We start from the raw sequence: 5,270 nt of genomic DNA on the forward strand, positions 1-5,270 counted from the left end.
AGAATTGCCTCGGTCATGATGTCGTCTCACAGCAATGGAAACCCTAACTAAGACACTTCTAAAGTACACGTTTCCCAGACTAAGGCTCTGTTTGCCCCTATGGTGGAGATCAGAGCTTGGAAGGCCTGTGCTGTGAGTCAACTTGCTACATCATTACTAAGTCTAGCTAAGTGGCTGTAGTTTGTGTGGGACTCTGGGCATGCCTAAAAACCATGGGTGTCATTGATAGGGTAGCTTATTGGTAATTTGCAGTTTTCTGCTCTGCTGCTGCTGTGGGGCAGACCACAAGTCATGCCATGGTGAATGTGGATGCTACTATTTTTCTAGTAAAAGCAGGCTGGCTAGCTGTCAGAGGTGTTGGAACAGGAATGGATTATCAGCCAGACTGTGGTTCTGATAGTCCTCTGGTGGCCTGGACTGTGGCCTTGGCCTATGCGTCTCCCTGTATTGATCCACTGGGAAGGGATAGTCTCTGCCAAGTTTCAGGAAGCATGCTTTAAATTATTCTTCAGTATTGTTTTGTGTATGAGCATCAGTGGGGGGTGGGTTTGCCTGAGTGCACAAAGGGACCTGAGAGGTTACAGAGTCATAAAAGATATCTCTGATGACCTCCATTTCTAGACAGAGCATTAGAGTGTGGGGCCCCTCTTTGGAAGAAAGAATAGAAGCTCTAGTGTGAGTAACCTATCAATTTAGGAATCATGTTAACTTTGTCTAGTTGTAAAATATGTGTTTTTATTTAATATATATACATGTGCATACATTGATTGGTAACATTGGACAATATTTTATTTTTCCTGCCTGAATTTTTTCTAAGTCTTCTGTTTGGAACGTGAGTGTATTTCTGTGCTTTTGTCCTTGGCTTTTTCTCTTTATCTTTTTATTTTCTTGCAAATACGATACAGATTCATGATTGAAGTATGTTTGTGAATAATTATAGGAACCGCATTGTAGCAATGTGTGTTCTAAGTCCTCATAGTAGTATTGAGAATTCTGTGTGTTTACACTTGGCTTAGCAAACACCTTTCTTTTTAATGTTATGAGAAATTTCCTTCACATTGTATTCAATTTATGATACAAATTCAATAGGCATGGTCTTAATATTGATGTATCATATTCCTATGGTTAATTTCATTCATTCATTATTTCATTCAATTGTTTAGTTAATCTTTGAGAGATATAGTATATTGGATAAAAAATACTATGTGACTGAGCAAATCACTCAATATGTAATCTTCTTAGGAATGACCTGAGTTCAGATCTTACCATCCAAGTTGGGAGGTTCATGAATACTTGCTACTCTAGATCCAGGGTAAAACACTCTTCTCTGATGACTTATTTTATACAAACATGGAATATATTGTTTCTCACAAAAATATACCAATAATCTTTAGAGACGTGCTCTTCTTTACTGTAGAGCATGAGATATTTTTGAGGTCCTAACTATGTTCTACAACATTGAAACATCAGAATGCTTCAAGCCAATCTCTCCAGCTTTGATGGAACAGCCCTCCTTTTCTAACCCATCTTCTATTATTGAGAAAGGATTGATCTGAGACACAGGGAGAGTACACACAGGGGACGAGCTGGCCCAGTGATTTCTTGGACTTTCATTTTGGTTGTATTCTTGTATTTCTTGTCTAAGGGACCATGATATATTTGTAAATATGACATTGGATATTGTTTTGTTATTGGTGCCATCTATATTAATAGGTTTATTAATTATAATATCATTTTTTTTCTGAAAAATAATGGACTTGTTATGAGTTCAGAATGAAAAATGAAACCATGGTGCTAGACTCACTGTATGTGGCAGGTGTATTTATGCACATGAATGAAAGTGTCCATGAGGAAAAGGCTAATGATGAGAATTTATATTAGAGCTACTATGACATGATAATTTAAGCTGCCTGATATAGGTGTTGGGAACTGAACTCTGGCCCTCTAAATGCAATATTTGCATTTACTCAATGAGCCATGTATCCTGCCCCATCAGCTCATTACTTTGTCTTACAAAAGTATCTGCCTATAGTGTTTCTTTACAAGGTGGGCTGAGTCCTTTCACATCAATCACCAATCAAGAAAACACCACCTGGCTTGGTAAAGACCATTCTTATGGATGCATATTCTCATTTGAGGTTTTCTTTTCACAATTGTCTCTAGCTCGTATCTAGTAGAAAAAATTATTTACCAGGAGCCATCACACACATATATAAAGACATATCAACGCGTAAGGTCGTGTAAACTGGTATTTCATTTTTAATGCCTTATGTCAATCAAATGCCACTAAATATATGTTAAAATTTGTTCTAATACTTGCATTAGAAATGAATTTTTTTCTTTAATTGTTCATAATAAAAGATAGTGATCAAGATTTATACTCCCAAGAATGCATAAATTGGTAAATGGAGTTGTATGATTATCAAGAATATTTAGAATACCTTTCTCTTCTACAGACAAAATTACTGGAGACAGAGTAAGCACCTTATGTAGCATCCCAAGTGCACGTAAGATTGCTGTGTATATAATCAGTTGGCTGTCACAATATATCTTCTCCAAACTAACTATAGAAAGAAATGAACATTGAAATAAATCTCTGTAATATCTACTGAAGCAAAAGAGAAATACCATCCTTGCAAGTTATCAATTCTGTACTGAGCTCATATATGGGAACTGAGGGAATACTGGCAGCAAAGCCCAGGCTCTGCGCAATCTGAACAAGCTGCTTTTAAAAGGGTATCAGTGGCTCCTCTCTTTTCTCTGTAGGCAAGCCAGTGCCTAGTCCCACTATAGTACCACTGTGCCCACAAGAATTGGATTCAGCAGATAGCAGGACTTCCTGCCTTGAAACTCAAAACCTGTAATATCTGAAACAAAATGTCAACTTAAACCTCATATCTCATGATTGGAGCCATTCTGAGCAGCAACACATCATAAGAACCATCTCCAAAGATACTTTTAAATAGGGAAAAAGTTTTACGTACTTCCTCTTCTGTCTTAAAAACCAGCTTTGTAGAAGATATGCTTTAAACAATGCTTGTTTAAAAAGATACTCATGCTGCTTCCATTTATTTGTATACAAGGACATATCTTGCTAGCAACCAAACTTTGTAACATGAAAGTGACCCACTTGGTATTGATTTTAAACGGCCTTAAATTGTTTACACTGTTAAAACCTAGTTTTGACTTCTAAATATTATGATTGTGCTCTGTGTTCTCAATCTTTAAAAAAAAAGTACTTTATTTTGATAGTGCAAAAACACAATTGAGAGATTTGAAAATTATTTGAAGGAAATTTTGGAGATTTACAGAAAATTAAAAATGATATTTTATAAGCAGCTTTCAAAACTGTTTAAACTTACAAGACTAATAAACATCTTAATGTTTATTAAATATTTTATTATAATGTCTTTATTAATTATGTTCCTGATAAATAGGTAAAGAAGACTACAAATAAGAACCACAACTATATACACCAAAGTGAAGAATTCACATGTCATGATGTAATAATGTGACCTGAGGCAGTCAGAAAAAGAGCTTAGTACCATTTCTCAACCTATGCGTTATAATATTTTGTGGGTCAAAAAAACCATTTTTACTATGATTGCCTGCAAATTGGATGTTCATTTTATCATTTGGATCAACAAAACATTAAAAAATGGTATTATCACTGGTTTAATAAGATATCTCTTCTTATTTGCGATCCATTCAGGTTAACAGAGAGTGATATAAACGTATATGTCAAAGATTGCATCATACTGGCTATCCGCATGCCTCTGCTTCCTTCCTCAAAACATACTTGTGTTCACCCAGCATCTGATGGAAGCTGATACCAAGCAGCTACTGAGACACAAAGCGAAACTTTAGACAGACTTTGGGGAGCCTTGTAGACAGTTGAGAGAAGGATTGAAGAGCCAGAATGTGCAAGCACACCACAAGAAGACCTACAGAGTCAACTAACCTGGGCCCTTGGGGGCTCACAGAGACTGAACCACCATGTAAAGAGCATGCATAGGCTGGACATTGACCCTTGCACATATTCAACTTGGTCTTCATGTGGTTTCCCTAACAAGTGGAGCAGTGGCTGTGTAGCCTGGCTTTGGATCCCTTTGTGTTAGATTGTGGGCCCTTGTCTAGCCTCAGTTGGAGAGGATGTGCCTCATCCTGCTGCAAATTGATGTGCCAGAGTGGGTTTGTACCCATAGGGGCAAATCCAAGTGGAAAGTGGGAAGGGGATATAAGGTGGTACTGGAAAGAGAGGAGGTAGGTAGGCCTGTGATCAATATGTAAGCTGAATAAACAAACAAACAAACACTTTAAATTCATCATGTGAAGTTTTTAAAATATAAGCAAATATATATAGATGTAAATTTGTGCCTGTGAAGACTATAATTTCATTACAATCAATTTGTAAAAATAAGGTCTATGAACACATAAATATATTTCCGATATGAAAACTGCAATTTGAACTCTTCCAGTCTTCACCATGCCACAAGTTAATAGCTTTTGAGCTAAAAAGCAGGCATTTACAATTTATAATACTTTCACTAGAGCAGTAAAGCAATTAAGGGTTATAAAAGGGAATGAATGATTTATTTTATGTGTAAGGACAGAACATAAAATATTGACTGGGTTTATCTACTCCAAACTTCATTGCTAATTTAGACACAATAATTATAATTTTTAACTTACAATGAACCAGTTGAGCTAGTGACAGAAAATGAATATTTAGCCAGGTAGATAAGATCACATGGACAAAGCTCTGGTATAAACATTTTGTTTTTGTTTTTGCTCAGGCCCTTCTCTATCTGACTCCACTTACTCTGGCCCTACGTGCTCCAGGCCAAAGATTTTTTTATACATAAGTGCACTGTAGCTGTCTTCAGACACACCAGAAGAGGGCATTAGATCTCATTACAGATGGTTGTGAGCCACCATGTGGTTGCTGGAATTCGAAGAGCAGTCAGTACTCTTAACCACTGAGCCATCTCTCCAGTCCCTGTTGTAAACTTCTCCAATTTATCTGTAAACATTTAGTGAATTCTTGTTTAAAAAGTGTGATTGGAAAAATCATGTGGTCTATTCTAAAAATGGTACAAAAATCTAGGAACAATGACATTAGGCAAGGGTAGAAGAGAGAAGAATGCAGAAAGAGAATTAGGAACTAAGGCATAGCAAAGTAAAGTGAGCACAAGAGAAAGAAGAGACAAAGAAGAACCTTCAGAGACAGCAGAAGAGTGCGGCTTCTTATCATTGTGAGACAGAACATG

Source organism: Mastomys coucha, unplaced genomic scaffold, assembly GCF_008632895.1.
Source record: "Mastomys coucha isolate ucsf_1 unplaced genomic scaffold, UCSF_Mcou_1 pScaffold15, whole genome shotgun sequence".
In the NCBI taxonomy this organism is placed as follows: Eukaryota; Metazoa; Chordata; class Mammalia; order Rodentia; family Muridae; genus Mastomys; species Mastomys coucha.